Raw genomic sequence first — 10204 nt, 5'->3', positions numbered from 1 at the left:
CCCGTGGAGGAGAAGTGGGCTCCAAATCAATAACATGAGTAGGGTCGTCCTCTTCTTGAGGTGTTGGCTATGAACCCACCACGACGACGGCTGCGCAAACGATCATGATATGGTCGTAATTGAGGAACAGAGCTGTGAGTCACCATGGAGCCAGAAAATACAGAGGAGGGAAGTTCAACAGTTAGTCCTGCGGTGGCAGAAGTTTCGAGTAGAAGATGCCCGACAGAAACAGAGGATGGAAGAGGTTGGCTCTCAGAAAGAGGAAGCAAATCCTCATTAGTGGAGGGCAGAACATGCCCAATAAAAATAGATCCCTGCAGCTCCTACCCAAATGCTGCATCAACCTGCATGGGGCTCAGGGGCTTCACCAGCAGCTGGAGCGTCAAAGGGGGAAGCATTAAACAAAGAGTCCTAAAACTCATCATTACTATGACCTGTGAGGTCGGAAGTTTCATTAACATCAAGAATTTCACGGACAAGGGCTTTATCCTTATCGTCATCAATTGTCTGGGCTGTCGACCGACCAGAGGCCGCAACCAAAGCATTCGGCACCACCAACTACCCAGACTTTTAGGGGGAGTCAACATCCACTTTAACATGTTCACTGCCAGCAGTAGAAGCTTCGAGCTCAGCCTCTGCTCGAACAGTAGGAGTAGAACGAGCAGAGGTGCCAGCGGTAGTAAACCCATGTCTAAACTTCACAGGGAGGGGATGAGTCTCACCCAAGCGAGCAACAACATAAACCTCCAACACTTCAAGGAGAAAAAGAGAATACTCTAGAGTCTTGGCAAGGGGTTTCTAGGAATCATCCACACCCAACAATGCCTTGCCCAACTTATCATAACCTGCGAATGAAAGGGACACAAGTCAGCCACGGTGCTACAAATGCAAAGAAGGAAACTGAACAAGGGTAAGGATAAGACGAGAAAGAAAATTTTACCTAATTCGTGTTGGACACAGGTGCATGGCAGAGAGTTGAGTGTTTCCTATAATATATATCCCGTTAGGAAGCCACGTCTTGGGGGCGTAAGATTCACTCTCAAAGTGATCGAAGGCCTGAGCTTCTCAAGCAGCATTAACTGCCTTTACAGTAACACCCCCGGTATTTGATCGAACACAACAAAAAGACTGGGGACAACCAAAGTTAGCAAGGACACGCAGCCAAAAGAATTTACCCTGCAAATCCTTAAAACGACCCAGCTTGAGGTAGGATAATACTTTCTTAGGCTTGGAAACAAGATAAAACCAGCCATAGTCAGCACCAGAGGCACTCCGTTTGAAGCTAAATAGTTGGTGAAATAAAGAGAGGCCGGGACTTTAGAAAACGTTTAAAACACACTGTCCAAAGCAGACATATCAAAGTATGTAAAGATGTAGGAAGAATAAAAGAAAGAGGGCTATTGAAGGCACGCAACAACTTGTCCAAAGTTGGGTCTAAAGGAAACCTCAGTCCAACATCCAGCTGGGAATCAAAAACAGCAATGTGACCCTCTTGAGGATTGGCAAGGCTGAACCCGGCTTTGAGTAGTACCAGCTCATAACCTTCTCCCAGCCCGTAGAATGTTTTACCACACTTAGCCAACTTTAAACGGGCAGCCAGTTTCTGCCAGTCGAATCTTAGGGTGCAAAGACGAGGACCATCAGCTTTGTCATCCAAATAAAAGGTGGAATAACCTAGAGGGACCACCTCATTAATATACCAAGGCTGGCAAGAATTTAGAACAACATCGCCAGGAGAAAAAGGGTGAGGGGCAGCCATTGGAATATCAGCAGGAGAGGAACTGTGCTCTGTATAATGCTCAAAACAATGTACATTAGATATATCATCCAGCCAAGCAAACTCATGCAAGGGAAACACATCAGGAAAAGGGCTTTTAGGGGCATCGATAGGAGGGTTAGCTCTTACCTCCACTGCCAGTCGCGCATGGCGGGCAGCCCGCAGCCACAGACGCAGCAGGTGAGGTAACACAGCCCCCTGGTCATCAAGACCCTCTCGTAATAAGGATCAAAGGTATCGTTGCACGTCTCACCAAGAAGATTATAACGTTTGCCGCTCGGCTCAGCAATAGAAGCAGAAGCACCAGCAGCAGACTCAGTCCTCGATGAAAAATTACAGGGAGAAGGAAAGATAACTTGAAGAGGAGAATAGGAAGGGGGAGAAGAAAAAGGGTCAGATGGCCGGCTCACCTGAGCGAGTCGACTCGGAAGAAGAAGTAAACTCGGACTCGCCCTCGTCACCGTAAGAACGGGCGGAATCATTCTGACTATCAGAAGCGTCTGACATGGCCAAAAAAAGATCCGAGCTAGGAAAACACAAAAAAAAGACAAGAATTTCCAATAAGGAAGCGAAACAAGAAGAAAGGAAAAAAGAAAAGGAGTGGCGAAAAAACAAGTTAAAAGAATGAATAGTACAAGTATGCGCGACGGCAAAGAAATTACAACAACAATAAAACAAGAATCGGTCTTTGAGCAAAAATGGAAGTGTACAAGAACCATGAAAGAAGAAGGAAGAGCACAAGATATAGGCTTAAGAAGACCGCGTGAAGGAAATGCTTTAACCAACGACAGGCTGTAAGGAAGAGGATCGAAGGACTTGAAGGTAAAGGCAGCAAGGTTAAGCGAAGCCATCGACCTTCGCGACTTATTTAGATTTAGGGGCTGGATTGAGCCATTTAATAGCTCCATTTCGAACTATATCTGATAGTTCGTATCCCCCTTCAACCGGCTTCAAAACTAGCTATTCTGCTGACGATTTTAGCCTTTATATATCACCCCGAATGGAGTACTCAAATTGAACCGGGTGGAAATCTCCTTTGGAAGGGTCTGTTTGAGAACTTCACAACTTCACTCTAGGGCGATTCCAACCTCGAAAAGCGGGTTTCCTCTATTTATTCAATAGAACAGTGGCCAATCTAGCGAAATCATCAATAGGTCTTCGACCTACCCCTTAAGAGAAGTTCTATATATCAAAGATCTGAAAATCCCTCTACAACGGGAAAGTAGGGAAAGCCTCTACGCCCTAAAACCAGTATAGACTAAACAACCCTAGCGGGGACTTCAAGAATGGAAAAGTCCACTTTTTGAAACATGAACATTTGTACTATAACATTTGGAGAACTATGATATTCCAATTCTTTGACTCTACACCCCTAAAACCAATATCGTCTAACTGGAAAAGTAGCTACTTTGAAAGAGTTTCCCCACCTAGTGATTCATCATATGAGGCAAAAAAGTCCATTTTGAAATAAGGTAATTGCCAGCGGGAAATGCTAGAGTAGGGGTAAAAAGAAAGGAACAACCAGATGCGTTGCTTACTCCTGATAAGCAGATATGGATGGTATGATGGGAACTACCTAGGCCTGTTCAAAGCCGATTGAAGCCCAAGATGAATCTCCCTTTTCCCCTTAGGCCTTGAGAAGAAGAGCTTCCTTAGCCTTTTTAAGCTAAGCTATCTTTCTTCTTTCCTGGAGTCTTTTTAAAGGGATACGCAGGAGTCCAAATGTTTGAATTGCCTACGAGCATGTTCTATCTAGGAGGGGAAGAAATTCCTTCTTAATCAGAGTTGGGAATGTGCCATCTATCTTGCTATGAAAGAAAGAAGTCCTATGCGCAAGAAGAGAGACCAGAACTCTCTGCCTTTCACTCTTAGAGGGAACGTAGCGAGCGGCAGTTCTTCCTGGTGTCTTTTTACCTCCGAGGGTTTATGGGACTTCCTGGCAAAGGGTGATCTACAATAGCCAATACATGAATTTCTCATTTCTTATCATACGCGAATTGGATGATCGAAGCATACCAGCAATTTCAAATCCACCAGTCGGGTATGAAGACAGGGGAGAAGGCCGAAGTTAAATCCCGAAGAATGCCGGATGTAAGAAAGTGGAGAGTGAAGTAGGTCATCACTATCAGTAGTCATGCAAAAAGAAGCAACGACGCCTTTTGACGAAGGGTCTTCCAAGCCCTGAGATCGCGGAGTGTTGCGCGCTTCATTAATAGGAGTTATATACTTACTAGAGCAGCGAGGAGCTACAAAAGAAAAGAGCTCGCCAGAGGGAGCAATCCACCTAGTCTAAACGAATCGTTCGACTATGACCTGGTGACTCAATTCTATTCCTGCCATCATTTCAATGTACGACCTCCTACGTCTTTCTCCTGAAACCAGAAAGGCAGTAGTCAAAGCCCTCTTGCAAGCCCAGAAGACACTTACGTAAATCGGGTTGAAGCTATAGGGAAGAAGCTTAAAGAGTGTGAGGAATGGAAGTTTACTTGATAGAGTCAAACTCTTGCTTGCATTAAGGTATTTAGTTGCTTAAGGATGGTCCCTGACTCTGGGTTGAAGGGGATTTTTTCCGTTGAAAGACCCAACTATCTCAATACGCCTTCAATTCTTTGGCTGGGGAGGAACCCATGCCTGAGATGATGCGGTCCTTGAATCTTTCGTGGCTGAGAGTTAGCAAGCAAACTTTGCCTCTTGGCAGGAGGATAACAAAAGCTACCCATCCTACTTACAGAACCTAAAGGCTTAGCCCGGTCTAAAGAAAGAAAGAAAGGAGAGCTCAGATAGAGCTACAGTTCCAGGTTCTAAGGGTCAAAAAGCCAAAACGCTTCTACTACTTCGTTGAGACTACTCTTAGTATCCAATTTCCTCAATGCTTCCGGTTCATCAACCAATTGCTGCCCAGAAAAGAGACTTGTCGTAGATAAGCTCTACTTTTGAGTCAAAGACTAAGTCCAAAATTATGAGTAAGAAGGTTCCACTCGTAAAGGCCTTAGAGTCTAAACTAATACTATCACTTCAATTACTTAATCGAATTGGCACAGCTCCTCCATCCAGTCTCAGATCCCATTCCTTTCGATCAGTCGCTCCTTGATAGACTTGTAAAGTGCTTTATCTCATGAAATCAATAATAGGAATTTCTTAAAGGTAGTTTACTTGCTTACTCAAGAAAGTAAGGTAGTTTTTACTTACTTACGAGTTAGAGTAAAGGGAATCCACTCATAAGTGGAAGACTAGATTTGCAAGCACTCTTTTTTTTACTATGTATACTCCCCGGATCAGTCGGTAGATCTTAGACCTTCTCAAAAAAGGAAAGGTGTGAAAGCGGTTAAGAATTCTTTCTATTCTAATAGAGAAAATCAGTCCTTAAGCTTTAATAAGTGACTTCATACCTTTTAGCAGGTCGGTCAGTCTCAGTAGTAGAGGAAGAAGAGTCCACTGATCATCAGTTACATCACGATAGTGGTCCTCTTGCCTTTGCCTGGCGGAGTCAGCCCTTAATGGGAAATTCAGACATCACATTACACACCGTAGTTGAACCGTGCTTTAGACCACCGGGCATAGCAAAATGAGGAGGCTCGACCTGCAAGCTCTAGCATACTCTAGTAGACAGCGTAAACAATCCAGCTAAGTTATTAAACCTGAAATTCAAGACTAAAAAAAGTCCTTTCTCTTTAGGGATAGACCTAGAGCAAGAATGGTAAAAATACCCCATAAACATTTTAGTCAAATGGAATCTCTTTCCTTATGCTTCGCATAATCAACTACATACCTTAAGCTTCGCATAAGCATAACCATATGATGAGTTGAGTTGAAGGCGAGCGTCCTTCTTTCTTTTCTATGGAAGCGCGCATCACTTTGGACGTGCTTTACCGACAAATGCATGAGTCGGAACATAATAGCTAGGCATGTTGTGAGAAGAGAATAAGCAAAATCTATTACATAATCAAATTAAGAGTCAACATCTCGCTAATAAAAATCGTTATCACGAGCAGTTTCTGAAACTTCTATTCGATCTACCGAATCAACTTCTACCTACCCTACCCGGTCAAGGCTCGTCAAGAGTGTTTTTTCTTCAACGGGAGGCCAGCCTATTATCCTACCCACGTCTATCCATAAGTAGTGAGAGCGAGCTTGGTTCTCTAGCACCTGGCTATTTATTTCCCCCTTCTAGTCCCTCCAGTTGGGACAAGCTAATGAGATTCGGGCTCAGCCCTTTTGTAGTAAAGGCAGCTTAAACACTATCATTATTCCAAAACATTTCTTTAAAAATGAAACAAAACCCATAGTAGTTATTCTTACCCTCCTAAGGAAGGGCACTTGATTGATCAGAAGAAAGGTTTACTTCTTCCCCCTTATGCAATGGAGGTCGTTAGCGCTACCAGTCTATTTCTTCTTCTGCTTGTCCGCTATCTTTAAAAATGCCTTCTGTCAGTATGAGTGAGCGTCTTTTCCCAGCTCCCAGTCTTTATGATTTCCTTGCCTTACTACCGAGATAACATGCCTAAGTAGCATAACAATAAATATAGATCCTATCCCCTTTCCTTTAGTCGAGAATAGGTTTCATAAGAGGTAGGGCCTTCCCATCAGAGCAACTTGATCACTGGATTATTCTATTTTCATTCTTATCCCTAAAGAGAGACAAGACAAAAGTGGTGGTGTACTTTTCTTAATAGAGTTTTTGAGCACTCCTAGCCTATCATACGGGTTTCTGCCTCTCAATATTGCTTTTCTTTTATTAAGGCTTTCGTTCCAGTCCCTCTATCTTCCATTACGTTAGTAGTTCGATAGGTGAACATGATAGGTTGCTTGCTAAGGAGTCAACCAAGCCAGTTCTTTTCAAGCCTTACAGCTAGTGAGATAAATCAAAGAGATCAAGAGCATGAGGTATGTAGTCCCTTATTAGAATCTTAAGGAAAGAGCAAATAAAACGAATGGGAAAGGTAAGATAACAGAAAAGATCTTCTCGGCCAAGCTAGCAAACCAGATTTTCTCTCTTGAATGGAAGAACAGCAAGAGACAGGGCTAAGAGTGATGTCCTACTTTCCGTAATCCTAACTTTAGTTAGCAGACGATTTGCTGCTCTTCTAGTTAGAGAAGGACTTAGACCTACCAGTAACCGGCTTCGCGGGCCTATTTTTGTCCACACATAGCTAAGCTCTTGGTGCGGTGGCGTATCGTCAACTAACGAACTAGGTATGAAGTAGCTTATGCTGCTTCACTGCTTAAGGGGCGTAGCGAGTCGCTAAAGCAAAGTTTTTGGACAGAAATTCTTTTTTTTATATATGATATATATACTATTTCGTTAAAATAGAGAGAAAGTAGTTGACCAATGATCTGGATATGCATGGGAGTCCTTGGGCATTGCTTGGGCCTCTTGATAGGGTTGAGAAAAAGATTTTGTTATGGCACAGTCAGGCATGTTTTTACCATTTTGCTCACGAGCAGAATCTTTTACATTTTTCTTCATTTCTTCACCGGGCTTGGACCATGTCTCCCGAACAATCTCAGTACATATGGCGCAAAACGATTCCACATATCGAGGTCAGAATGGGATCGGGTGTTTTCACGTCTCACCGTAGTGCCCGGTTTGTCTTGATTTCCGATTGATGAACAAGAAGGAAAATGAAACTTTTGGATTTTTTTACTTACCTCTGGCTATGTGTCCAAAGGCCACCCCTCGCCCGCCCGCCACCAACTGGCACGCTAGCCTCCCATCGATTAGGGCCAAGACAAGCAGAGGAGCGAGGTACGAGCTTCTTCTTATTTCTTTTCTTATACCTTTTCCTTCTCTTCCTCTATTCTTTCCCTTGCTACTAAGCCTGAAGAGACCTCGTCTAACTTTTCTCCTAATGCTGAGTCTAGCTCATTAGCACTTTAGAAAGATTGCAGGGCGTTTACTAACTAATAGAAAAAAAGGGCTTTTTCCTAACCTATTAGTCAATAGATTTTAAGCCAGCTGAAAAGGCAGTTTACTTACTTAGTTAAAGCAAAGCATTAAGGGTTGTAATAGCTAAAGCTATGCTTTTGGAAAGGGAGAGGACAAGATCGAATCTTTCTTCTAGCGCGGCTCACTTCGCTTTTGTTGCGGAGCTTGCTGCTTTTCATTTTGTTAGGAGTAGGTGCTTGCCCTTAGTTGATTGGGGGAAGAGGGCATTTCCATCGCGAAGGATTCAATCCAGCCACAGTTTCCCCTATGGCTACCTTATTACGACTTCACCCCAGTCGAAGACCCCACCGTGGTATGCGCCAATAAGACCACCAAAAGCCTTTGTGGCACTAGTGGTACATAGAAGTCATGGGTGATCATTGGTCCGATGCTTCGGGCGAAACCAATTCCCACGGTGTAACGGGCGGTGTGTACAGGGCCCGGGCCGCGGCATGCTGATCTGCAATTACTAGCGATTCCAACTTTATGTTCTCGAGTTGCAGAGAACAATCCGAACTGAGGCAATCTTTCTAGATTTGCTCCGCCTTACAGCCTTGCTTCCCATTGTAATTGCCATTGTAACACGTGTGTGGCCCAGCCTATAAGGGCCATGCGGACTTAACGTCATCCCCACCTTCCTCCAGTATATCACTGGCAGTCCCTCCTGAGTGCGGCACGCACCTTTTTGTTTGTTTCGAAGTCGTTTTGGCAGAGCGTACTAAACCCACTACGTACCACACCACAGGGCGGCTCGCCTGAATGCCGAGTCTTTTTCGCCGCTAACTCGACGTCGTCGCCACCTGCAAGATAAGGCCAAAAACTTGACTTTACTAAACAAGCGAGAAAAGCCCTTTCTATCTTAATAGCCTAAAGTCCTTATTGAAAACTAAAGCGCACACTAGAAAGTACTTCGAAAGGCGTCGGCTCCCTTCTTACTAACAGCACAGCTACGTGCTGGCAAAAAATTATGAGTGCCGGCACGTCACTCGGCTCCTTAGCTCACTTCGGTTGTAAAGACTTTCTCCTTAAGCGCATGTCTCAGCAACACAAAACGAGGGTTTCGCTCGTTATAGGACTTGACCGGACATTTCACGACACGAGCTGACGACAGCCATGCAGCACCTGTATGAAAGTAAGTACCATCCCGTTAAGGACAAGTTTTCTTGTTCATATGTCAAGGGCTGGTAAGGTTTTGCGCGTTATATCGAATTAAACCACATGCTCCACCGCTTGTGCAAGCCCCCGTCAATTCCTTTGAGTTTCAGTCTTGCGACCGTACTCCCCAGGTGGAGTGTTTCACGCGTTAGCTAGGCCCCTGATCCGTGTAGACCAAGGGCGAACACTCATCGTTTACGGCATGGACTTCCAGGGTATCTAATCCTGTTCGCTCCCCATGCTTTCGCACCCCAGCATCAGTAGGGACCCAGAGAGCTGCCTTCGCTTTTGGCCTTCCTTCGTAGATTTGCGGATTTCACCCCTACACACGAAATTCCACTCTCCTCTGTCTCACCCAAGTGAATTGGTTTCGAGAGCATTCCGCCAGTTTTTGGCGACTTTCACTTTCAACCCGATTCACCGCCTATGTGCCCTTTACGCCCAGTCATTCCGAAGAACACTTGCCACCCCCTCCCCCCCACCCCGTCTTACCGTGGCTGCTAGCACGGAGTTAGCCGAGGCTTCTTCCTCGAGTCCTGTCATGATCGTGCACTCAACGAAAGAGCTTTACAAGCGGCATTACCCTTCTTCACTCACGCGATATTGCTGGATCGAGCTTTCGCCCATTGTCCAAGATTCCCCACTGCTGCCCCCCGTGGGAGTCCGAGTCGTGTCTCAGTCCCAATGTGGCTGATCATCCGAAAAGATCAGCTAAGCATCATTGGCTTGGTCCGCCTTTACCTGACCAACTACCTAATACTACGCAGGCTCATCAAACAGCGCTTTTTAGCTTTATTCAGGATTTGGCCCGAACTATTCGGCAGATTCCAACGCGTTATGCACCCGTTCGCCACTTTGTTCTCAACTCTTCTCACCTCATGGGCGAGATAAACTACCTTAAGCTAGGAGCCTCTTTTCTTTCTACCTAGCTCCCTGAAAATAACGTTCGACTTACATGTGTTAAGCATATAGCTAGCGTTCCTTCTGAGCCAGGATCAAACTCTTCTTTTGACTATGATTGGGTCCTACAGTGGTAGTACCTCGTGAACCGGGCGTACAACTTCCCAACCTTCTGTGGACCTTTCTTCTCTTATGATTTTTGCAACTTTCTTGAGTTTAGTGATTGATATGAAAGAGAGTGTCAGTCTAGTCACTCAACTAATCTACTAGTATAGTGCTAGTAGTCTAGTAGTAGCGTGCGTGGTAGTTAAGACTTCGCTCCTTCTTCTCCGCTATGGAACCCCACTTGAAATGCAAAGCATTCTTTTCGACCATGTATAAAGCTAAGGAATCATAACCGGGCCGGAACTCTTAATCTATCAATAAGAAGGTTCGAACTCAATCAG

General features: G+C 44.7%; 1 pseudogene; it reads right to left on the bottom strand.

Annotated features, from left to right (window-relative positions):
• Window positions 1-7945: 7945 nt before the first annotated feature.
• LOC145583677 (18S ribosomal RNA) lies at window positions 7946-9864 on the bottom strand (annotated as a pseudogene).
• Window positions 9865-10204: the final 340 nt, after the last annotated feature.

This window comes from Chenopodium album, chromosome 15 (assembly GCF_948465745.1).
Source record: "Chenopodium album chromosome 15, dcCheAlbu1.1, whole genome shotgun sequence".
Lineage (NCBI taxonomy): Eukaryota > Viridiplantae > Streptophyta > Magnoliopsida > Caryophyllales > Amaranthaceae > Chenopodium > Chenopodium album.
This window is presented reverse-complemented; position numbering and strand designations above follow the sequence as displayed.